The sequence below is a fragment of the Eschrichtius robustus genome, chromosome 4 (assembly GCF_028021215.1).
Source record: "Eschrichtius robustus isolate mEscRob2 chromosome 4, mEscRob2.pri, whole genome shotgun sequence".
Lineage (NCBI taxonomy): Eukaryota > Metazoa > Chordata > Mammalia > Artiodactyla > Eschrichtiidae > Eschrichtius > Eschrichtius robustus.
The window spans coordinates 78,584,778-78,611,304 of record NC_090827.1 but is presented as its reverse complement, the minus strand read 5'-3'; the positions used below and the strand labels follow the sequence as shown (position 1 = coordinate 78,611,304).

Genomic DNA, 26,527 nt, shown 5'->3' with positions numbered 1-26,527 from the left:
TCCAAAACTATGTTGAATAATAGTGGCAAGAGTGGACATCCTTGTCTTATTCCTGATCTTAGAGGAAATGCTTTCAGTTTTTCACCATTGAGAATGATGTTTCTTGTGGGTCTGTCGTATATGGACTTTATTATGTTGAGGTAGGTTCCCTCTATGCCCACTTTCTGGAGAGGTTTTATCATAAATGGGTGTTGAATTTTGTCAAAAGCATTTTCTGCATCTATTGAGATGATCAAATGGTTTGTATTCTTCAATTTGTTAATATGGTGTATCACATTGATTGATTTGCATATACTGAAGAATCCTTGCATCCCTGGGATAAATCCCACTTGATCATGGTGTATGATCATTTTAATGTGTTGCTGGATTCTGTTTGCTAGTATTTTGTTGAGGATTTTTGCATCTATATTCATCAGTGATATTGGTCTGTAATTTTCTTTTTTTGTAGTACCTTTGTCTGGTTTTGGTGTCAGGGTGATGGTGGCCTCACAAAATGAGTTTGGGAGTGTTCCTTCCTCTGCAATTTTTTGGAAGATTTTGAGAAAGATGGGTGTTAGTTCTTCTCTAAAGGTTTGATAGAATTCACCTGTGAAGCCATCTGGTCCTGGACTTCTGTTTGTTGGAAGATTTTTAATCACAGTTTCAATTTCATTACTTACGATTTGTCTGTTCATATTTTCTATTTCTTCCTGGTTCAGTCTTGGAAGGTTATACCTTTCTAAGAATTTGTCCATTTCTTACAGGTTGTCTATTTTATTGGCATAGAGTTGCTTGTAGTAGTCTCTTATGATGCTTTGTATTTCTGCAGTGTCCATTGTAACTTCTCCTTTTTCATTTCTAATATTATTGATTTGAGTCCTCTTCTTCTTTTCCTTGATGAGTCTGGCTAAAATGTGTCAATTTTTTTAATCTTCTCAAAGAACCGCTATTAGTTTTATTGACTTTGCTATTGTTTTCTTTGTTTCTATTTCATTTATTTCTGCTCTGATCTTTATGATTTCCTTCCTTTTACTAACTTTGTGTTTGTTTGTTCTTCTTTCTTAGTTCCTTTAGGTGAAAGGTTAGATTGTTTATTTGAGATTTTTCTTGTTTCTTGAGGTAGGCTTGTATAGCTATAAACTTCCCTCTTAGAACTGCTTTTGCTGCATCCCACAGGTTTTGGATTGTTGCGTTTTCATTGTCATTTGCTTGTAGGTATTTTTTGATTTCCTCCTTGATTTCTTCAGTGATCTCTTGGTTATTTAGTAATGTATTGTTTAGCCTCTATGTGTTTGTGTTTCTAATGGTTTTTTTTTCCCTGTAATTTGTTTCTAATCTCATAGCATTGTGGTCAGAAAACATGCTTGATATGATTTCAATTTTCTTAAATTTACCAAGGTTTGATTTGTGACCCAAGATGTGATCTATCCTGGAGAATGTTCCGTGCGCACTTGAGGAGAAAGTGTAATCTGCTGTTTTTGGATGGAATGTCCTATAAATATCAGTGAAATCTCTCTAGTCTATTGTGTCATTTAAAGCTTCTGTTTCCTTATTAATTTTCTGTCTGCATGATCTATCCATTGGTGTAAGTGAGGTGTTACAGTGCCCCACTATTATTGTGTTACTGTCAATTTCCTCTTTTGTAGCTCTTAGCATTTGCCTTATGTATTGCGGTGCTCCTATGTTGGGTGCATATGTATTTATAATTGTTATATCTTCTTCTTGGATTGATCCCTTGATCATTATGTAGTGTCCTTCCTTCTCTCTCGTAACATTCTTTATTTTAAAGTCTATTTTATCTGATATGAGTATTGCTACTCCAGCTTTCTTTTGATTTCCATTTGCATGGAATATCTTTTTCCATCCCCTCACTTTCAGTCTGTATGTGTCCCTAGGTCTGAAGTGGGTCTCTTGTAGACAGCATATATATGGGTCTTGTTTTTGTACCCATTCAGCGAGCCTGTGTCTTTTGGTTGAAGTATTTAATCCATTCACATTTAAGGTAATTAAAGATATGTATGTTCCTATTACTGTTTTCTTAATTGTTTTGGGTTTGTTTTTGTAGGTCCTTTTCTTCTCTTGTGTTTCCCACTTAGAGAAGTTCCTTTAGCATTTGTTTAGAGCTGGTTTGGTGGTGCTGAATTCTCTTAGCTTTGGCTTGTCTGTAAAGGTTTTAATTTCTCTGTCAAATCTGAATGAGATCCTTGCCGGGTAGAATCTTGGTTTTAGGTTGTTCCCTTTCATCACTTTAAATATATCGTGCCACTCCCTTCTGGCTTGTAGAGTTTCTGCTGAGAAATCAGCTAAACTTATAGGAGTTCCTTTATATGTTATTTGTTGTTTTTCCCTTGTTGCTTTCAAAGATTTTTCTTTGTCTTTAATTTTGTCAATTTGATTACGATGTGTCTTGGCATGTTTCTCCTTGGGTTTATCCTGCCTGGGACTCTCTGTGCTTCCTGGACTTGGGTGGTTATTTCCTTTCCCACGTTAGGGAAGTTTTCGACTATAATCTCTTCAAATATGTTCTCGGGTCCTTTCTCTCTCTCTTCTCCTTCTGGGACCCCCATAATGTGAATGTTGTTGCATTTAATATTGTCCCAGAGGTCTCAGGCTGTCTTCATTTCTTTCCATTCTTTTTTCTTTATTCTGTTCTGTGGCAGTGAATTCCACCATTCTGTCTTCCAGGTCACTTATCTGTTCTTCTGCCTCAGTTATTCTGTTATTGATTCCTTGTAGTGTATTTTTCATTTCAGTTATTGTATTGTTCATCTCTGTTTGTTTGTTCTTTAATTCTTCTAGGTCTTTTTTAAACATTTCTTGCATCTTCTGATTTGTGCTCCATTCTTTTTCCAAGGTCCCGGATCATCTTCACTATCATTATTCTGAATTCTTTTGCTGGATGGTTGCCTATTTCCACTTTATTTAACTGCTTTTCTGGGGTTTTATCTTGTTCTTTCATCTGGTACATAGTTCTCTGCCTTTTCATTTTGTCTGTCTTTCTGTGAATGGGGTTTTCGTTCCACAGGCTGCAGGATTGTAGTTCTTGCTTCTGCTGTCTGCCCTCTCTGTTATATGTTTTTTATATGCTATGTATTTTTCTGTGCACTATGTAAAATCACTAATTTAATCATTATGTCAATCCCATGATGTAAGTACGATTATAATCTCCAGTTTTACAGTGAAAGAAACTGAGGCACAAAACAGTCACTTGCCTAACATCACACAGCTAGTAAGTGGCAGAGTCAGGATTTGAACCGAGAAAGTTGGGCTCCAGAGCCTCATGTCCTAAAGTCTAAAATCCAACCATGTTAATAAAGACGCAGATGTAGAGAATGGGCTTGAGGACACGGGGAGTGGGAAGGGTAAGCTGGGAAGAAGTTAGAGAGTGTCACTGACATATATACACTTCCAGATATAAAATAGATAGCTAGTGGGAAACAGCCGCATAGCACAGGGAGATCAGCTCAGTGCTTTGTGTCCACCTAGAGGTGTAGGATAGGGAGGGTGGGAGGGAGACGCAAGAGGGAGGGGATATGGGGATATATGTATACATATAGCTGATTCACTTTGTTATACAGCAGAAACTAACACAACAATGTAAAGCAATTTTACTCCAATAAAGATGGTAAAAAAAAAATCCAACCATGTTAACCTGGCATGTGTGACACACCTCCACCAACCTGCACCTGCCTTTTCAGCCCCTCGCCTTGCCTCTGGCCCTTCCACACACTTTTCCCTATGCCTCCTCTCCTGCCTTGCCTTACCTTGTTAATCCCTGCCCATTCAGGGTTCCCCTCGGGCATCGTCTCTCTGCCCACCCCATCTAGGTTAGGTGCCCTCTAGGTTAGGTGCAGGCTGTTCAGACAGCTCACATTGCACTTTGCTGCACAGATTTATAACTGTCTGACTCTTGTCTGCATCTCACGGTGGACTGAGAGTTCCCTGAGGGCTGAGACCAAGGCTTTAAATCTCTATGTCCCAACCTAGCCAAGTACCTCGTTTTGAGTAAGTGCTTACTATCTAGTTTTAAATAAATAAATAAGGCAGAGCCCAGACTAGAACTCAGAATAGAAAAAGGAGCAGTGATTGCCCAAATAGTAGTTTTCAACCTGGAAATATTGTTGGTACCCTGAGTAGACAGTGAGCAGCCCATGTCCATATAGACTGGAACAGTGTTGAATGGAATAGAATCAGTAGTGTGAACCTCATGCCTTCAGTCCTGGTACTGGGGACATATGCCCAATTCGTACGGAAGAGACTGCTCCCCACAAAACAAAGACAGTGACAACACATACTCGCACAAATGCTGACCATGGGTCACAGAATGACTTTTTTTGAGTTTTTCAAAAATGTTAAAAGTGAATGAATATCTTCTTTACCTTCCCTTCTCTTCCTAAATAATTCAGTCCTTAAAGCTATTATGTGGAGAGATAGGGCAAGATGGCGGAAGAGTAAGACGCGGAGATCACCTTCCTTCCCACAGATACATCAGAAATACATCTACACGTGGAACTGCTCCTACAGAACACCCACTGAACGCTGGCAGAAGACGTCAGACCTCCCAAAAGGCAAGAAACTCCCCATCTACTTGGGTAGGGCAAAAGAAAAAAGAAATAACAGAGACAAAAGAATAGGGACGGGACCTGCACCAGTGGGAGGGAGCTGTGAAGGAGGAAAGGTTTCCACACACTAGGAAGCCCCTTCGTGGGTGGAGACTGAGGGTGGCAGAGGGGGGAAGCTTTGGAGCCACGGAGGAGAGTGCAGCCACAGGGGTGCGGAGGGCAAAGCGGAGAGAACCCCGCACAGAGGCTCGGCGCCGAGCAGCACTCACCAGGCCGAGAGGCTTGTCTGCTCACCCGCCGGGGTGGGCGGGGCTGGGAGCTGAGGCTCGGGCTTCGGTTGGATGCAGGGAGAGGACAGGGGCTGGCGGCGTGAACACTGCCTGAAGGGGTAAGTGCGCCACAGCTAGCCGGGAGGGAGTCCGGGAAAAAGTCTGCAGCTGCCGAAGAGGCAAGAGACTTTTTCTTCCCTCTTTGTTTCCTGGTGCGCGAGGAGAGGGGATTCAGAGTGCCGCCTAAACGAGCTCCAGAGACGGGCGCGAGCCGCGGCTATCAGCGTGGACCCCAGAGACAGGCATGAGACGCTAAGGCTGCTGCTGCCGCCACCAAGAAGCCTGTGTGCGAGCACAGGTCACTGTCCACACCGCCCCTCCTGGGAGCCGGTGCAGACCACCACGGCCAGGCTCCCGTGATCCAGGGACAACTTCCCCGGGAGAACGCACGGCACGCCTCGGGCTGGTGCAACGTCATGCTGGCCTCTGACCCCGCAGACTCGCCCTACCTCCGTACCCTTACCTCCCCCTGGCCTGAGTGAGCCAGAGCCCCCGAATCAGCTGCTACTTTAACCCCGTCCTGTGTGAGGGAAAAACAGACGCCCTCAGACAACCTACATGAAGATGCGGGTCCGAATCCAAAGCTGAACCCTGGGAGCTGTATGAGCAAAGAAGAGAAAGGGAAATCTCTCCCAGCAGCCTCAGAAGCAGCGGATTAAAGCTCCACGAACAACTTGATGTGCCTGCATCTGTTGAATACCTGAATAGACAACGAATCATCCCAAATTCAGGAGGTGGACTTTGGGAGCAGGATATATTAATTTTTCCCCTTTTCCTTTTTTTGTGAGTGTATATGTGTATGCTTCTGGGTGAGATTTTGTCTGTATAGCTTTGCTTTATAATAGCTTAATTTTATTTCATTTTATTTTATCCTCTTTCTTTCTTTCTTTCATTCTTTCTTTCTTTCTTTCTATTTTTTCTCCCTTTTACTCTGAGCCATGTGGATGAAAGGCTCTTGGTGCTCCAGCCAGGCATCAGGGCCGTGCCTCTGAGGTGGGAGAGCCAATTTCAGGACACTGGTCCATAAGAGACCTCCCAGCTCCACGTAATACCAAACGGCGAAAATCTTTCAGAGATCTCCATCTCAACATCAAGACCCAGCTTCACTCAACGACCAGCAAGCTACAGTGCAGGACACCCTATGCCAAACAACTAGCAAGACAGGAACACAGCCCCATCCATTAGCAGAGAGGCTGCCTAAAATCATATAAGGCCACAGACACCCCAAAACACACCACCAGACGTGGACGTGCCCACCAGAAAGACAAGATCCAGCCTCATCTACCAGAACACAGGCACTAGTTCCCTCCACCAGGAAGCCTACACAACCCACTGAACCAACCTTAGCCACTGGGGACAGATACCAGAAACAACGGGAACTACGAACCTGCAGCCTGTGAAAAGGAGACCCCAAACACAGTAAGATAAGCAAAATGAGAAGACAGAAAAACACACAGCAGATGAAGGAGCAGGGTCAAAATACACCAGACCTTACAAATGAAGAGGAAATAGGTAGTCTACCTGAAAAAGAATTCAGAATAATGATAGTAAGGATGATCCAAAATCTTGGAAATAGAATAGGCAAAATGCAAGAAACATTTAACAAGGACGTAGAAGAACTAAAGAGGAACCAAGCAACAATGAAAAACACAATAAATGAAATTAAAAATATTCTAGATGGGATCAATAGCAGAATAACTGAGGCAGAAGAATGGATAAATGACCTGGAAGATAAAATGGTGGAAATAACTACTGCAGAGCAGAATAAAGAAAAAAGAATGAAAAGAACTGAGGACAGTCTCAGAGACCTCTGGGACAACATTAAACACACCAACATTCGAATTATAGGGGTCCCAGAAGAAGAAGAGAAAAAGAAAGGGACTGAGAAAATATTTGAAGAGATTATAGTTGAAAACTTCCCTAATATGGGAAAGGAAATAGTTAATCAAGTCCTGGAAGCACAGAGAGTCCCATACAGGATAAATCCAAGGAGAAACACGCCAAGACACATATTAATCAAACTATCAAAAATTAAATATAAAGAAAACATATTAAAAGCAGCAAGGGAAAAACAACAAATAACACACAAGGGAATCCCCATAAGGTTAACAGCTGATCTTTCAGCAGAAACTCTGCAAGCCAGAAGGGAGTGGCAGGATATACTTAAAGTCATGAAGGAGAAAAACCTACAACCAAGATTACTCTACCCAGCAAGGATCTCATTCAGATGTGATGGAGACATTAAAACCTTTACAGACAAGCAAAAGCTGAGAGTTCAGCACCACCAAACCAGCTTTACAACAAATGCTAAAGGAACTTCTCTAGGCAAGAAACACAAGAGAAGGAAAACACCTACAATAACAAACCCAAAACATTTAAGAAAATGGGAATAGGAACATACATGTCAATAATTACCTTAAATGTAAATGGATTAAATGCTCCCACCAAAAGACACAGGCTGGCTGAATGGATACAAAAACAAGACCCATATATATGCTGTCTACAAGAGACCCACTTCAGACCTAGAGACACATACAGACTGAAAGTGAGGGGATGGAAAAAGATATTCCATGGAAATGGAAATCAAAAGAAAGCTGGAGTAGCAATTCTCATATCAGACAAAATAGACTTTAAAATAAAGACTATTACAAGAGACAAAGAAGGACACTATATAATGATCAAGGGATCGATCCAAGAGGAAGGTATAACAATTGTAAATATTTATGCACCCAACATAGGAACACCTCAATACATAAGGCAAATACTAACAGCCATAAAAGGGGAAATCGACAGCAACACAATCATAGTAGGGGACTTTAACACCCCACTTTCACCAATGGACAGATCATCCAAAATGAAAATAAATCAGGAAACACAAGCTTTAAATGATACATTAAACACGATGGACTTAATTGATATTTATAGGACATTCCACCCAAAAACAACAGAATACACATTTTTCTCAAGTGCTCATGGAACATTCTCCAGGATCGAGCATATCTTGGGTCACAAATCAAGCCTTGGTAAATTTAAGAAAATTGAAATCGTATCAAGTATCTTTTCCGACCACAATGCTATGAGACTAGATATCAATTACAGGAAAAGATCTGTAAAAAATACAAACACCTGGAGGCTACACAATACACTACTTAATAACGAAGTGATCACTGAAGAAATCAAAGGGGAAATCAAAAAATACCTAGAAACAAATGACAATGGAGACACGATGACCCAAAAACTATGGGATGCAGCGAAAGCAGTGCTAAGAGGGAAGTTTATAGCAATACAAGCCTACCTCAAGAAACAGGAAACATCTCGAATAAACAACCTAACCTTGCACCTAAAGCAATTAGAGAAAGAAGAACAAAAAAACCCCCAAAGCTAGCAGAAGGAAAGAAATCATAAAGATCAGATCAGAAATAAATGAAAAAGAAATGAAGGAAACAATAGCAAAAATCAATGAAACTAAAAGCTGATTCTTTGAGAAGATAAACACAATTGATAAACCATTAGCCAGACTCATCAAGAGAAAAAGGGAGAAGACTCAAATCAATAGAATTAGAAATGAAAAAGGAGAAGTAACCACTGACACTGCAGATATACAAATGATCATGAGAGATTACTACAAGCAACTCTATGCCAAAAAAATGGACAACCTGGAAGAAATGGACAGATTCTTAGAAATGCACAAACTGCCGAGACTGAACCAGGAAGAAATAGAAAATATGAACAGACCAATCACAAGCACTGAAATTGAAACTGTGATTAAAAACCTTCCAACAAACAAAAGCCCAGGACCAGATGGCTTCACAGGCGAATTCTATCAAACATTTAGAGAAGAGCTAACACCTATCCTTCTCAAACTCTTCCAAATTATAGCAGAGGGAGGAACACTCCCAAACTCATTCTACGAGGCCACCATCACCCTGATACCAAAACCAGACAAAGATGTCACAAAGAAAGAAAACTACAGGCCAATATCACTGATGAACATAGATGCAAAAATCCTCAACAAAATACTAGCAAACAGAATCCAACAGCACATTAAAAGGATCATACATCATGATCAAGTGGGGTTTATTCCAGGAATGCAAGGATTCTTCAATATATGCAAATCAATCAACGTGATACATCATATTAACAAATTGAAGGAGAAAAACCATATTATCATCTCAATAGATGCAGAGAAAGCTTTTGACAAAATTCAACACCCATTTATGATAAAAGCCCTGCAGAAAGTAGGCATAGAGGGAACTTTCCTCAACATAATAAAGGCCATATATGACAAACCCACAGCCAACCTTGTCCTCAATGGTGAAAAACTGAAACCATTTCCACTAAGATCAGGAACAAGACAAGGTTGCCCACTCTCACCACTATTATTCAACACAGTTTTGGAAGTGTTAGCCACAGCAATCAGAGAAGAAAAAGAAATAAAAGGAATCCAAATCAGAAAAGAAGAAGTAAAGCTGTCACTGTTTGCAGATGACATGATACTATACATAGAGAATCCTAAAGATGCTACCAGAAAACTACTAGAGCTAATCAATGAATTTGGTAAAGTAGCAGGATACAAAATTAATGCACAGAAATCTCTTGCATTCCTATACACCAATGATGAAAAATCTGAAAGTGAAATTAAGAAAACACTCCCGTTTACCATTGCAACAAAAAGAATAAAATACCTAGGAATAAACCTACCTAAGGAGACAAAAGACCTGTATGCAGAAAATTATAGGACACTGATGAAAGAAATTAAAGATGATACAAATAGATGGAGAGATATACCATGTTCTTGGATTGGAAGAATCAACATTGTGAAAATGACTCTACTACCCAAAGCAATCTACAGATTCAATGCAATCCCTATCAAACTACCACTGGCATTTTTCACAGAACTAGAACAAAAAATTTCACAATTTGTATGGAAACACAAAAGACCCCGAATAGCCAAAACAATCTTGAGAACGAAAAATGGAGCTGGAGGAATCAGGCTCCCTGACTTCAGACTATATTACAAAGCTACAGTAATCAAGACAGTATGGTACTGGCACAAAAACAGAAATATAGATCAATGGAACAGGATAGAAAGCCCAGAGATAAACCCACACACATATGGTCACCTTATCTTTGATAAAGGAGGCAAGCATATACAGTGGAGAAAAGACAGCCTCTTCAATAAGTGGTGCTGGGAAAATTGGACAGGTACATGTAAAAGTATGAAATTAGAACACTCCCTGACACCATACATAAAAGTAAACTCAAAATGGATTAAAGACCTAAGTGTAAGGCCAGACACTATCAAACTCTTAGAGGAAAACATAGGCAGAACACTCCATGACATAAATCACAGCAAGATCCTTTTTGACCCACCTCCTAGAGAAATGGAAATAAAAACAAAAAGAAACAAATGGGACCTAATGAGACTTCAAAGCTTTTGCACAGCAAAGGAAACCATAAACAAGACCTAAAGACAACCCTCAGTATGGGAGAAAATATTTGCAAATGAAGCAACTGACAAAGGATTAATCTCCAAGATTTACAAGCAGCTCATGCAGCTCAATAACAAAAAAACAAACAGCCCAATCCAAAAATGGGCAGAAGACCTAAACAGACATTTCTCCAAAGAAGATATACAGATGGCCAACAGACACATGAAAGAATGCTCAACATCATTAATCATTAGAGAAATACAAATCAAAACTACAATGAGGTATCATCTCACACCGGTCAGAATGGCCATCATCAAAAAATCTAGAAACAATAAATGCTGGAGAGGGTGTGGAGAAAAGGGAACACTCTTGCACTGTTGGTGGGAGTGTAAATTGATACAGCCACTATGGAGAACAGTATGGAGGTTCCTTAAAAAACTAAAAATAGAACTACCATATGACCCAGCAATCCCACTACTGGGCATATACCCTGAGAAAACCATAATTCAAAAAGAGTCATGTACCACAATGTTCACTGCAGCTCTATTTACAATAGCCAGGACATGGAAGCAACCTAAGTGTCCATCATCGGATGAATGGACAAAGAAGATGTGGCACATATATACGATGGAATATTACTCAGCCATAAAAAGAAATGAAATGGAGGTATTTGTAGTGAGGTGGATGGACCTAGAGTCTGTCATACAGAGTGAAGTAAGTCAGAAAGAGAAAAACAAATACAGTATGCTAACACATATATATGGAATCTAAGGGGAAAAAAAAAAAGGTCATGAAGAACCTAGTGGCAAGACGGGAATAAAGACACAGACCTACTAGAGAATGGACTTGAGGATATGGGGAGGGGGAGGGGTGAGATGTGACAGGGTGAGAGAGTGTCATGGACATATATACACTACCAAATGTAAAAGAGATAGCTAGTGGGAAGCAGCCGCATAGCACAGGGAGATCAGCTCGGTGCTTTGTGACCACCTAGAGGGGTGGGATAGGGAGGGTGGGAGGGAGGGAGACGCAAGAGGGAAGAGATATGGGAACATACGTATATGTATAACTGATTCACTTTGTTATAAAGCAGAAACTAACACACCATTGTAAAGCAATTATACTCCAATAAAGATGTTTAAAAAAAAAAAAAAAGCTATTATGTGGGCTGAGTAAGGCAGTCACCCTTGTGTGGGGGTGGAGGAGATATGGTGGCCCAGACAGGGTAAGGAGATCAGCCACAGAGAAGGGCTGACACAGCACCAGGGCCGGAGCCTGGATGGGCAGCGTCAGAATCCAAGCGGGATGAGGAGGGCACGTGCGTGGGGAAGGGGGCAGCGGTCATGATAGCAGCTGGTTACATTCAGGGGACTGATCAAATAAGCAAGTGTATTAAGGATAATGGAAATCAGGCTCCATAAGTGTTAGAGAAGGAACTTACAATATGGAAAGGGAGAAAGCTAGGATGAACCCTGTGGTGCTGGATTGGAATTGGAAGTACCAGAGTGAATTTATGGTTTTCAGTATATATGGATTATCTATAGAAATAATATAGATGTATATATACACACACTAGCTCTGTCCACTGAAAGAGTCAGGGAACAGCAATACCTAAAATAGCAGTGAGCACACCGGGCAGTCAGAATTGGCATTCTAAATAATCCCGCACATAATGGAACCAGAGCTCCTTGGAGAAATAGCTAATTTTAAAGCTGGAACATGTCATTGTAACAGGAAGTAAAGAAGTGTTCAAATGATGATGGGAACATGTCAAAAGGGCACACTGACAGCTTGGGAATGAGATATTTACATAATTTCAAGGTCCTTTTCTAAGAACACTTATTAATTAAAAAAAAAGGAAGAAGAGTAACTTTCCAGTGGAGTACCCTAGCAGACACCACTTTAATCAAGTGATCTCAGTGAAATTCAAAATCATCTGCTGCCTGATAGGATGCAGTGGGAAGAACACAACATCACTTCTGTGATATTCTTGCCAAAGTTGTAGAACTTGAATCTAAACGTGAGGAAATTCAGACAAACCCCAAGAGAGGAACGTTCTACAGAATAACTAGCCTGTATTTTTAAAAAGTGTCAAGGTCATGAAAGTGAAAGAAATACCGAGGAAAGGTTGCATATTGGAGCAGACTAAGGAGATGTGACAACTAAATGCAGTGCTTGATTCGAAAGTACTCTTTTTGCTATCAAGGCTATTATTGGGACAACTGACAAAAACTTGAACTGATCTGAGGATCCAATGACAATTAATGAAAACTTACTGGGGTCTGAGGATTAGACAATAGTAATGTATCAACGTTAAGTTCCTGATTCTGTGGCTGGGTAGGAGAATGTCCTTGTTTATGGGAAATGCACACTACAGTATTTGGGGAAGATGAGGCATCATTTTGGCAGCTTATTCTCAAAGGGTTCAGGAAAAATATAGTATAAAATTCTTTGTAGTATACGTGCAACTTTTCTGTAAGTTTGAGATTTTTCAAAATAATCTATATCTATATCTATACCTATATCTACATCTACATGTAGTGGATATCTTAGGTTGGAATTATAATGTTTTTCAGACTTGCCAGGACACAGGTACCCAGAGGCTGCTTTGGGAGGACAAAGCTTGGAGTGGCTGCCCCAAGAGTAGAATCAGGGTGTGTCTACTACATGTTGGTTCTCTGCTGAGGTGTAGGAGATGGGCATTCTCACCCCACTCATTTAGTAAAGAATGGACAGATTCCTGAATAACTAGAGAGAGAGAACACAGTATCTATAGGGCTGATCATGCCGGCCACTCGACTTATCTGATGATGGGCTCCCTGCCAGAACCAAGGAAGTAGAAACATTGAGCGTCCGTTTGTCCTCTGGGGAATTCTGTGGGATAACTAAGGCCCGGTTCTTTAGTGTCTATCTGGAATGTGGATTGTGCAGGGGATCCCATGTTCATTTGAGGCTTGGCCTAAAATGCTGATAATAAACACCACTGCCTATTGGGTGCCTTCTAAGGGTCAGAAACTGGGATAGGTGGCTCATGTGTTCTTATAATCATCACAATGGTTCTCCTTTTAAAGTATTGTCCCCATCTTATAGATGAGGAAATCAAGCTTGGAAAGGCTTAGTAACAGGCTCATTGTTATGGGTTGAATTGTACCCCCCCAGATGCCTATGCTGAAGCCCCGTATCTCAGAATGTGGCTGGATTTGGAGATAGGGCCCTGAAAAAGGTGATTAAGTTAAAAAGAGGTCCTTAGAGTGGACCCTAATCCAACTGATTGGTGTCCTTATAAGAAAAAAAAATTTGGACATGCAGAGGGACACCAAGGGTACAGGTGCACAGAGGAACGACCATGCAAGGACACAGCAAAAAGGTGGCGGTCTGCAAGCCAAGGAGAGTGGCCTAACCCTGATGTTGGACTTCTAGGCTCCAGAACTATGACAAAATATGTTTCTGCTGTTTAAGCCATGCAGGCTGTGGCATTTTGTTATGGCAGCCTGAGCAGACTGGCATGGTTATGCTAGGCATCTGGTGGAGATGAAGCTGGTATTCAAAATCAAATCCGTGTAGCTCTGTTCTATGTCACCTTCCTACACACAGGGCCTCTGCTGTGAAAATTCTTCCCACCTCCTCCAACAGGCCGCCCAGAACAACCATCCAAAATCTCACCGACTGAGTAGATCCCTCCTCTGCCGTCCCACAGCCCTTACCACTCTGCATAGAGTTAGTGGCACACAACTAACTCACAATACTGTGATCAAATTGAGAGTAGGGCTCCCTTCATCTGTATCCCCGGCATCTCCCATGGAGCCAGGCACATGGTATTTAAGTAGTTAGTATGTATTGAGCACTTACGTGCCAGCAAAGATTTTACATGCATTATCTCATTTAAACCTGAAGACAACTCCTTGAGGTAGGTACCGCCATTATTCCCATTTTACATATCAAAAAACTGAGGTCAGAGGGGATAACTGAGTTACCCCAGGACATAGAGCTAGTAGGTGGTGGAACCAGGATTCATGTCCAGATGGTCTAATTCCCCGGTCTGTGCTCTGCACCCCCTGCCCTGCTTTCGCACTCTTGCTGTAAATGCCCACTCCCTCCCTACCTGGGGGGCCGTGCTGATCTGAAAAGCTCTCCTTCAGTACAAGTCCATACTTCATGCTAAGCCCAAGTGTGAAGCTCCCCTCCTGTGGAGAGCCTTCTCACACACAACCTCCCCTCTCAGGCCCCGCTCTGTACTCTTTCAGCACCTCCTGGGCATACGGTCTGCACCACACCCTGACATGTGACCCAGAGCTGGGCATTGGGGCCATCACTTAGCGACATTTGTTGAACTGGCATCCATGCCCAGGGATGGAAGTAAACAGGGATACGTAACATGGTGGCATAGTCCTGGATACTGTGACTCTCCACATCTGGATTATCTAGGAGAGTTCCAGTTGCTAAAATTCCATCCTCTCATCAGATCGTTTGCCAGAATATGTGGCAGAGAGTGTAGTCTGGTATTTGGTTTAGAAAGTAGAGTCACCATTCTACTGAAAAGAGGCAGGAATGGAGACGAGGTGAGCGGTCTGTCACTCACCTCCCTACGTGCTGCTGGGCAAAGCACGATTTCTCTGGACCTAAGTGTCTCCGAGGGTAAAATTGCAGTGGCAATGCCCATTTCTCCGGTAGAAATGGGACAAAACCTGTGAATGTGTTTTCAATACTGATGAAGAATAATGTTATATAAACCCAGTCACCATTAGTGGGATTGCTTACGCTTTTACTGACCTGTTTTGGCCAGTAAAAAATGAAATAAAAAAGTAGTTTTTATTTTTGAAAGTAAAGGAAGAGGTGTCCATGAAGAATGCAGAAAAAATCGAACATAAAGAGAGCAAATGTCCTGAGGCCTTTCTACAGTGCTTTGAAAAAGACAGAACTAGATATTCCTAGGTTCTTCTCAACAAGCTGGGGTGTGCGTGTGTGTGTGTGTGTGTGTGTGTGTGTAGTGGGCTGGGTGGAGGCTGGGCTGCGGTAGTCAGGGGCAAACTTCTCCCCAGTTGCCTGAGATACCACCCTCGGGAGGAAGCAGGCCTCTTACCTTTGCCGCATTGCGGTCAGTTTCCAGCCGTGTGAGGCCTCCAGGTAAAGTCCATTTGGGAGCTGAGTTTTTCTGACTCAGCAGTAGCCCAGGAAAATTTCCCTTCTCTTTCCTGTGCCCCGTCTTCCAGACATGCACGAGAACCACTCTGCCCTGGAGTTAATCAGCTGGTCCTGTGCCCCTGCTGCAGGCTCTGCACAGAGCTGATGCATAAACCTGAGAGCAGCCTCTGGGGAGCTTCCAGGGAGAGCGGCCCCCGCAGGGCAGCCACTCAGGAACATCAACGACAAGTCTGCTCTGGTTTGGATGGGGCCGGGGCTCCCTCCAACTTCCTTTCGCTCTCGCCAAAGCCGGGATCCTTTTGTTCACCTTTAGGGCTGCCAAGTCAGGCCTACCGCACCCCTGGATGTTGTTTTCCTGCAGGCAATGGGAAAATGAGCTTGGAGCCAGGGAAGGGAAATCAACAAGGAAATAAACACAGGGTCACTGCCCCTCCATGTCCTCACCAGACTGGGACATCATCGTGCTGGGACCACTTCCTAAAGAGGCAGGAGCTGGCTGCTGCCGGGATGGACCTCAGAGTCCCAGGCATCTTTTAATTTTTATATGTGTAAAGAAGTGTGCATTTATATCAGAAGCGTGAGATCTGTATCGGACAAATCAAGCAATCCTGACCGCTCCAATGTCTTGCCAAATCTTTCAAAGATTTTCCATAGGCAGCCTCTCTCGTAACCGAACACTGGCAAACATTTGTAGACAAAGGAAAAGAAGGAGCAAGTTTATGGCTGACGCTAGCTAAGACTTTTAAAGATACAGATAAGACTTTTAAAGATATCCTCTATTCCTTAAAAAACTAGAAATAGAACTACCATACGACCCAGCAATCCCACTACTGGGCATATACCCTGAGAAAACCGTAATTCAAAAAGAGTCATGTACCAAAATGTTCATTGCAGCTCTATTTACAATAGCCAGGACATGGAAGCAACCTAAGTGTCCATCATCGGATGAATGGATAAAGAAGATGTGGCACATATATACAATGGAATATTACTCAGCCATAAAAAGAAACGAAATTGAGATATTTGTAGTGAGGTGGATGGACCTAGAGTCTGTCATACAGAGTGAAGTAAGTCAGAAAGAGAAAAACAAATACCATATGCTAACACATATATATGGAATCTAAGAAAAAAAAAAAGGTCATGAAGAACCTAGGGGTAAGACGGGAATAAAGACACAGACCTACTAGAGAATGGACTTGAGGATATGGGGAGGGGGAAGGGTGAGATGTGACAAAGTGAGAGAGTGGCATGGACATATATACACTACCAAACGTAAAATAGCTAGCTAGTAGGAAGCAGCCGCATAGCACAGGGAGATCAGCTCGGTGCTTTGTGACCACCTAGAGGGGTGGGATAGGGAGGGTGGGAGGGAGGGAGACGCAAGAGGGAAGAGATATGGGAACATATGTATATGTATAACTGATTCACTTTGTTATAAAGCAGAAACTAACACACCATTGTAAAGCAATTATACTCCAATAAAGATGTTTAAAAAAAAATAAAGATATCCTCTAAAGATACAGGATTATTGTTTATGTAAAGATTTCTTCTACTTACTCTTCAATGTCACGGTCATCATCGGCAGCATCATCGTCGCTAGCATTTATTGAGAACTTACTGTCCACCAGGTCCTGGGCTAACGACCTCACCTGTGTTAGTTCATATAATTCTTGACATAATACTGTCATTCTCATTCCCATTTTGTAGATGAAGAAAATGAAGATTAGAGAGATTAAGTCACTCCTGCAAAGCGACCCGGCTAGTTAAAAATGCAGAAATTGCCTTTCTGGAAGGATGCTCTTCTGAGCCTTGCTTTTCCCAACAGTCAGCTTAAGCACTTCTGTGGACTGACAGCTCCAGTGATGGCCAAAGAGTTGCTTAAACAAACTCTTAGGTCTGGGAATAGAATTCTAAACAGAAACATGGCTCATTGTTTAGTTAAGTGGTCTTTCCCTGGAGTTATGAATTGATGCTACCTTTATGTAACTTGAACATAGGACACACCTAGCCCAGAGCCTTCTCTTCTCTTTAATCCAAGGGGGTGCTGCTGACTGCTGTCACCCGGCTCTCCACTGTGATTCTGACTTACCCACCAGGAAGTGCCCTGTAAATCTCTTGGCCTCTGCGTGCGCTTCAGTTTTGGCCTGATCACAAATTTGTCTTTTTGACTTTAGAAGCCTAACAGTTACAGGCTTCTTTTAATCAATAATCCAGGGAATGAACGATTCTAAGTTCCAGCCTGGAAACTTCTGCTTGATGAGAAGAAATCAGCATGTGTATTTTCAGTCCTCGGGTCCTACTGCAACTTTTTTTTTTTTTTTTTTTGGCCTCATCTTTACTTCCAACTGTTAGCATGTAGCTCTCCTGTGCAGTTACCCAGGGCAGCTGGCCGCTGGTCAAATGAAAGTAAAACCTTTTATTAGGAGACAGGGAGATGCCTCCCAGCAAAGTCCAAATTGTCCATTGTTGTAAATATATGACTCGCAACATCAGGGCAGCTGCTTGCCCTTGGGACGTTTGCATTTGGTTTGGCGGAGCTTGGGGGTACTTTGCTGTGGGTCCACATACGCCTTTAAACTTGAGGCTGGTCAGCTTTTCATTCTCAACAGAAACTAAAGACTTATTTACTGGATTTATGGCAATAAAAAAAAGAAGACTGGAAAGGGGCCGGGCTTTAGTTTAGATGTCATTTCATTTTTCTTCCCCAGTGGTTTACAACTAAACACAGTGTCCAGATATGTTTATAGAATCTGGTCTTGGAGTTCTTTGATGAGAAGAGGCAATTTATAACAGTCAAATGGGCCTTTCAACCTTATCGCATGAAATGAAAACCAAAATATTGGAAAGGACCTGATGTAATGAAGGCTTTCATGTTCCTCATCTGCTTCACAGCTTTTCACCAGCAGGGGATAAAGACAGTAGATTTGGGAACGGTCAGACACTTTGGGGGTTTCCATTAAGAAAGGTAAGTAAGGTAGATGGATTTTATTTCTCCTTCCTCTCCTTTGAGCATCTAGATCAGTACTGATTGAACTGGTTCCAAGATTTGAGTCCATTCTGGGATAAACAATAAACACACAAACCTCCAAAAAACTTTTTTTGCATGGTCATGTAACCAAGACAGCTGACTATTGGAAACAGAGAGAAGTCACAGATGAAAAACAGGACGTATTAATTTAGCTTTACAAATATGCCCTTTCCAAAGCCAGAATTACTCACTCCCTGGCAGCTCACAGCATGGGGACCTGGGTCTACTCAAACTCCATGGCTTTAGAATGTCCTTTCCATGTGGTGTGGGATGTTCCAGATGAATGACAGGCTCCAACTCAGCAGAAACCTCTAGATGAAATTTAAATCCTCATGTATTTTAATCATCATGGGAAAGCAAACGCAACTTCGCCGTGCAAGGAAAAATTGCCCATTTTTAGAGTGTCCCACAAAAGTAACATGCCCAGTTATATGCAGAGAAAATGTTCTCATTTTGGGTGCATTTTGAAGGAGGGATATTAAATCTGAGCTATGTAAAATGCTAGAGGAGCTATTTCAGTATTATTTTTATTTCATTTTTTATTGAAGTATAGTTATTTTAGTTTCAGGTGATAGTTTTACAGCAAAGTGATTCAGTTATACATATATATATATACATATTCATATATATATATATATATATATATATATATATACTTTTTCAGATTCTTTTCCCATATAGGTTATTACAAAATATTAAGTATAGTTCCTGTGCTATACAATAGGCCCTTGTTGTTTATTTCATATATAGTAGTATGTATATGTTACTCCCAAATTCCTAATTTATCGCTCCCCCCCCCCCCCATATTTCAGTATTCTGTGATCAAGAAATCAGAACCTGAGCAAGCTTTCTCTCAGGCTTGTTTTTACTCTTATAAGATGCTTAGGGTGAACATGGATTTATCAAAATAGGAGGTAGAAAATGGTTTCCTTAAACCATTATGGATTGCTTTTCTTTTCCTCGTCTAAGCACATAACTGATAGTTTGCCCACCCGTGCCCACAAATGGGAGAGGCAGTGAGGAGTCCGAAGCTCCACCCAGAGGCTTTAAATCCCATCTCCCATGCCAACAACTCCCATATTTGTATCTCTGGCTCAGACCTCTTTTCTGAGTTTCCGACCGTGTTCTCAGAGTCTCACTACCATCTCCAACTCCACCCATCCGAAAGCAACTCTTCATCTCTTCTTGTTTCTATGTCAGCCAATGGTCCTTTCAAACACCAGCTAGGAGACAACTCAGTAATCCAGGTGAGAGCTGAAGGTGGGTTGGCAATTGTAGTAGAAATAGAAGCAACGCTGCAGCCTCCCCCTCCAGTGGCACAGCCAATCCATGAGTCCGTTCTGACAATTCCACCTCCAAAGCTGATATCAACTGCAACCGCTGCTTCTATCTCCACTACCACAATTGCCGACCCACCTTCAGCTCTCACCTGGATTACTGAGCTGTCTACCAAATCTGTACTCCACATTCCAGTCAGAGCAGACTTTTTCAAAAGTAATTCAGATGATCCCATTAGCCTATCTAAAAGCCTCAAGGCTTTTTAGTGCAATAAGGAGGAAATATAAAATCCCCGACTTGGCCTGCTAGCCTTGGCATAATTTGATCCCCGCTCACCTCTCCAATGTTACCTCGGTGACACTAGCTTGGCTTCAGTTTCTTGAACACTCCCAGCTTTTCTCCATCTCACAGCTTTGCTATTCCTGGGCTGGCTTGTACTGATCTCCACCCCCCATCCTTAGCTCCCCTGCCAAAAGCATACAAACTCACTCTCTTCCTGCCTCTTTCTCATCTTTCAGGTCTCAGCTCAAATGTCATTTGCTAGAGACATATTCCCCCCACACCCACTTCCTTTGTAGTACCTGACGTGATCTGTAAGTATATTATTTATTTGCCTATTTGCTTAATATAGAATTTATATAATTTACCCTCCCACACCCACCCCTCCACCTACAGCTAGGTTTCCTTCCATGAAAGCAGGAACTGTGTCTATTTTATTCGCAGCTACGTGTCCAGGGCCTGGTACCTACCAGGTTCCTGGTTTTTTTTAAGTTGAATGAAGGAATGAGTAATTGAAAAAAAATTGTTTTTCTCTCAATTCAGATCACTTAAGGAAGAGTTTCTTAAATAGTTGTCGAGAGGTACTTACTTGTCCTTATTCATAGGCAGATATAGTTTTCCCTGTGTAGATGTAGAGAATTAGCAAATAACTGTGGTCTTAGAGAATCTAACCAAGGTCTCCCTTCCAAGGAACCACTTGCTATTGCTTCTGGGAGTGCCACCCCGCAGCCCAGGGAAACGTGGGGGGAGGAGAGGGGGACGGACTGGTATGGACCCAGGACTGATGTATTTCTGACTTTCCGTGTTGGATTTTGTAATTCGTCCCCCACGAAAACAGTAAGGCAGAGCAGAGACTGTACTGCTATAAAAGCTTTGGGGGACCAGCTTTGGGAAACCAAACACCATTTAGATTTAGAACATCAGTTTATAGGGGAAAATGTGTTCCAAATTCTAACAGCCAACATACCAAAAAACCCCCCAAAATGAAAAACCAGACCTCTCAGAACAAAAATTCTTTCTAAGCGGGAGCGGCCCGTTTTGTGTTTCATATGAATCGTCAAATATATGGTGACTCATTACCAGCTACGTCCCCCCTGACTGCTCATCTTAATTTGGTTCCTAGTGAGCATGTGTTGGATGGCATTGGGGAGGCCCATGAGATAATTTACTCACACAGGCGTTGTGTTTATTTGGGTTGAGGCACAGCCCGGAAACATTTATTTTCCTGTCCATATTTCTGAAGGAAATTCCTGCTCATTCCCCAGGAAGGAGCAATCTGGGACCTCACTTCCAGCCACCTCCCTAGCTCCCATCTTGCTGCTCCCAAGAGGAGAAGTAATGACCAATCTGATTGGTGAAACAGGGTGAGCAGGTCCTTCCCTGGGCCCCCTATGCGAGGTACTGGGTTGCTGCACTGAAAAGCAAGGGCCTCTTTCCCTTTGCCCCTTGGCTTTTGTCTGGTGAGTCTTGGATGAAGGGAGGGCGTGCCTGTGTGGCCCTTGTCTCCCCGTTATAGGCAGGCCATGTGGGGACGCCAGGCCTGAGGACACCAGCCTCTGCTTTCTTGCTTCAATTTTCTTCCCTCTCACTGGTTAGAGGAGTCAGACTCTCGTGGGTCTTATAGTTCAGGAAAGGTGGCAGGAAGCTCTGCATTGGTCTCCGTCCAGCTCCTCAGAACTCAGATGCTGTATTAAGAGTCCCCCTTGCTCTAGATTTCTGTCCTCAACCAGAAGGAGACATCCGCTTCCCCCCAACGTCGGTAATTTGTGTTTGTATTTTAACTTGTTTCTTTCATAAACATCTTTTCTATACCTATGTATAAAATACACACGAAAATAAATCTCACACTGGAGTTAGAAAGTGTGTGAATCAGGTGTTTGCCTTGTCTCCAATACCAGAGGTAAAATGAAGTCTTTCTGTAGCCTAGATTTTTCAACAAAACCCAGGAAAACTCCCTGAGGAATTTTATATTAAGCGGCTTTGGGGACTTCCCTGGTGGCGCAGTGGTTAAGAATCCGCCTGCCAATGCAGGGCACATGGGTTCGAGCCCTGGTCCGGGAAGATCCCACATGCCACGGAGCAACTAAGCCCGTGTGCCACAACTACTGAGCCTGCGCTCTAGAGCCCCCAAGCCACAACTACTGAAGCCCGCGCGCCTAGAGTCCTTGCTCTGCAACAAGAGAAGCCACCACAGTGAGAAGCCCGTGCACCGCAAAAAAGAGTAGCCCCCGCTCGCTGCAACTAGAGAAAGCCCACGCGCAGCAACGAAGACCCAACACAGCCAAAAAAGAGGAAAAAAAAAAAAAAAAAAAAAAAAGTGGCTTTGCCCTTGAGTCAACCCAAACAAATGCACACAGCCATGTGTCCCATCTCCATACCTAGGATTTCTGTTCTACACTTTCGTCATCCATGTAATAATAGGTTTACAATGCTTTGCTCACAAATCAGCATCATGTCATTGAAGGGAAAAGGCCTAGAAGGATGTAGGGGATTGCTCAAAACCACAGTGAGTCTTGGTGCTGGGCACACAAATCAGATATCCAGCTCTCAAACCTGCATGCCAGGAACCCCAAATTAATTCTCAAGGGCTGCAGTTTCTCCTAACAGGTTCCTGGGAAAACTGTTTGCAATCTCTGGGGAAAGGCTGTCTTTTTCATATTTATACACATTAGGTGCCCCAGATTACTGTCTTGAAGGGGATTTGGGGGCAGAAGTTGGGCAATAAAGAAAAATAAAACGAGTTGCTACACCAAGAAAAATCCAGTTTTCTTTGCAATGTCTGTAAGTTTTTAATCAGAGTAGGAAGAACACATAGATTTGAATTCTTCCACTAAGTCACAAATATTAGAAATTCTGAGCAATCCGCTTATGAGCTCCATGAAAGATGTCTTTACATATATATTTCCTTAAGCTTTAAATTTTTTTTAATTTTTAATTTTTTTATTGAAGTATAGTTGATTTACAGTGTTCTGTTAGTTTCTTATTAGATGCTTTTTTTTTTTTTTTTTTTTTAAAGTTAAGGATATTTCCCTTTGAGGTGAAACTGCCTCTTTCAGGACTGTGTGAAATGCCATGAGACTAAATATTGTACATTCTGGGACAGTCATAGAGAAGAGGACCAAACTGTAATCTATTAGGCAAAGACTATTGTCTTCTCTAGAATTTTGTTTCCAGCCCTGAGGATACTGTGAATACTTAATAAATAATAAATGAATATCACAATAATAACTATTATGAATGAAGGTAATAATGTAAGGGGAACTCAGATTTCTTACAATCCAGAAAGAAATTTGTGGAGTTATCTCAGACTTTAGGAAAAAAAATCCCAAGACTCTATGACACTTACCTCTATTTTCAGGTGACAAAAGGCTTTAGATTCCTTATTTTGAAAAGGGCTGGTCAACTGCACTGATGAAGTGATTGGGTCGGTTGATTTTTAAAACCACATTGCAATGAAAAAGCGATTGGAAAACATATAAACACATTCTGTCTTCAAATGTGACGTTCTCTAAACTGGTTCAGACAGCTGGATCCCATTTTGTGTTTGTTTTTTCAAACAGATTCTTAGTGTTCTAAACTCGATCCAGCTGTATGTACTAATTGCATTTCAGTGACTAGGTTGGATGTTGTCTTTTCGGGAAAACCTCATTTAAGAAGAAAACGGATGCTTAAATCTCATTGTTGTTGCCTTATTACTGTAGTCTCGATGCTATCCTTGGTCAGAGAGCCTTCATCTCGGTACACCAAGCCTGTGCTGATGTTCTGGGGGCATGCGGCACAGTTATTAGAACTGAAATGTCCAGAGCAATCGTGCCAGAGGGCCGCTGAAGACCCTTAAATGGATTTGTACCTCTTTCCCCAGCCCAGTTACTCATATTCATGTGTACATACAAATGCTTTGAATATCAAGAGAAATTATTTTTGTTTAAAAAATTATAGAAGTAAAACATTCTTAGGGAAAAAACTCAAACAAGTCTGAAGAAAAAAGGGCCTCAACTAAAAAATATGTCTTTCTGCCTCTTAGTGCCCGACATCAACAACACACACAAACACACACTCACTTATTCCCAGCCTCTAGGGATAATCATTAGATAGATAGATAGATAGATAGATAGATAGACAATATTTATCTTTGTGTATGTATATGTGTATATTTATGTGTGTACACACACACACACCCTTATTCCCAGTCTCTGGGGATAATCATTAGATAGATAGACAGATAGACAATATTTATCTTTGTGTTGTATACGTGTATATTTATGCGTGTGTACACACACACACACACACACACACACACACAGAGGTCATAAATTATTTGCATCTCTTATCATCTAACGCTGTGTAACAAATCACTCTAATATTTTGTGGCTTAAAAGAACACTAACCATTTACTATCTCTCAGCTTCTATGGACCAGGAATTAGGGAGAGGCTTGACCAAGTGATTCCAGGTTCCGGGGGGGTTGGGGGTTCTCATGAGGTTGTAGTCACGTGTTGGCTGGGGCTGCAGTTGTTTGAAGATCTGACTGGGGCTGGAAGATTCGCTTCCACCGTGGCTCACTCCCACAGCTGACATATTGGTGCCGGCTGTTGGCAGGAGGCCTCATTTCCTCTTCATGTGGGCCTCTTCACGGGCTGCTTGAATTTCCTCATGAAATAGCATCTGACTTCCCCTATAGAGAGAGGTCCAAGAGAGCAAGGTGGAAGGTGCAAGGTGTGGTATGATCTAGCCTCAGAAGTTCTGTTATCACACAGCTGGTCCAGGTTCAACAAGGGAGGGACTATACAGAGGCATGGATCTCAGGAAGTGAGGATGACCGGGGGGCATCCTGGATGACAGCTTTGAGACAGCAACTGCCATTAAGAGGTGAAGTCTATTTCTCCACTCCTTTATTCTGGTCTAGCTTTGCAACTTGCTTTGACCAATAGAAACTGGGGGAAATAACATTGTCCGGGTCCTGAGGCAAGCTACCAGATTTCCTTTTCCTGCTCTCACCCTCTTGGAGTGCTGCTGCTATGTGAACAGCCCGGACTAGCCTCCTTGGGGATGAGAGAACAGGAAGAGAGAGGCGCCAGGTGGAGGGCCCTGTCCCCGTCACCTCTGCTTAGGCCTCAGATATATGAGTGAGCACAGCCAACACCACATACGGCAGAGACAAGCTGTCCTAGCTGAGCCCAACTCAAGTTGCCAAATCACAGAATCATGAATAAATATTGTTGCTTTAAGGCACTAAAGCTTTTGGGATGGTTTGTTAAACAGCAGTAGAAAACTGATACAATATGATAAACAACAGTCCGTATTCTGTTGTTTTTAAACTCAACAATATACGGTAAGCATCCTTTCATGTCAGTACATAAAGATCTCCCTCATGTTTTAAAAAGTGTTCCAATATAGAAATTTCATAATATGGAAATGCCACAGTTATTTAACATATTTACTATTAATGGACATTTAGGCTGTTAAAATTTTTTTGCTAAGGCAAGCAATGCTTTATGAACTTTATTTCTTGCTTACGTTCACAGAAGTGGAATTGCTGGGTCAAGAGAATTATGTATTTAAATATTTCACGTGTCAAATTGCACTTCAGAATGCCAATTTCCATCCCACTTAACAGTATATCAAATTTTAAAGGAAAATCCTAATAGCTACTTTCCATCCTCTTCCTGAATTTGCCCTAGTTTGAAGCCAGGAGATTGGGAAACAGAGCTGAGATGAGGTATAGGACTGTGTGAAACTAGTACTTGCTTTAAGCTGTAGTGAGAACAGACCAAGGAGTCAGACGCAGGAGCAACGTGAGAGAGGAGTAGACGGAATCTTGGAGGAGGTTGGCACCTACCATAGGACCCAAAGACACTTTTTCCGTCTCTGAGAGCTTTTTCGGAAATAAGTTTAATAGACAAGGCTGCCAATTAAAAGCTTTTAAAAATATATGACAATATTAAGCATTAAGTCTGAAGAATTAAAGACAGCCATCGTGGTTAGGGTCCTATAAAAATTTAACATTACAGCAGCTTAAATCCGACATGTCTGTCAAATTTTCAGCCAGAGCATCTGGATGAACCCCAAGCCCCAGGAGACCCTCTGTGATTCTAGCAAATAGCCATGATGCCTAACAGGCAGCATATGGCAGATACTATAAAGGGCTTTTTTTATTATTATTATTGGAGTAAAATTGCTTTACAATATTGTGTTAGTTTCTGCTATACAATGAAGTGAGTCAGCTATATGTATACCTATATCCCCTCCCTCTTGGACCTCCCTCCCACCCCTCACCCCCCATCCTACCCATCTAGGTCGTCACAGAGCACAGAGCTGAGCTCCCTGTGCTATATAGCAGGTTCCCACTAGCTAGCTATTTTACACATGGTAGTGTATTTATATCAAACTTAATCTCCCAATTCGTCCCACCCTCCCCTTGCCACCCCCACCCCCGTGTCCCCATGTCCGTTCTCTATGTCTATGTCTCTATTCCTGACCTGCCAATTGGTTCATCTGT

General features: G+C 42.0%; 1 protein-coding gene across 1 annotated transcript in view; it reads right to left on the bottom strand.

Moving 5' to 3' along the window:
- The window catches only part of LNX1 (ligand of numb-protein X 1), a 219,056-nt gene extending 203,652 nt beyond the window's left edge, over window positions 1-15,404 (bottom strand). Inside the window, exon 1 of the mRNA XM_068542948.1 lies at window positions 15,383-15,404. The gene's annotated coding sequence lies outside the window, so the exon portion shown is untranslated. The remainder of the gene's footprint in view (window positions 1-15,382) is intronic.
- Between the last annotated feature and the right edge of the window lie 11,123 nt (window positions 15,405-26,527).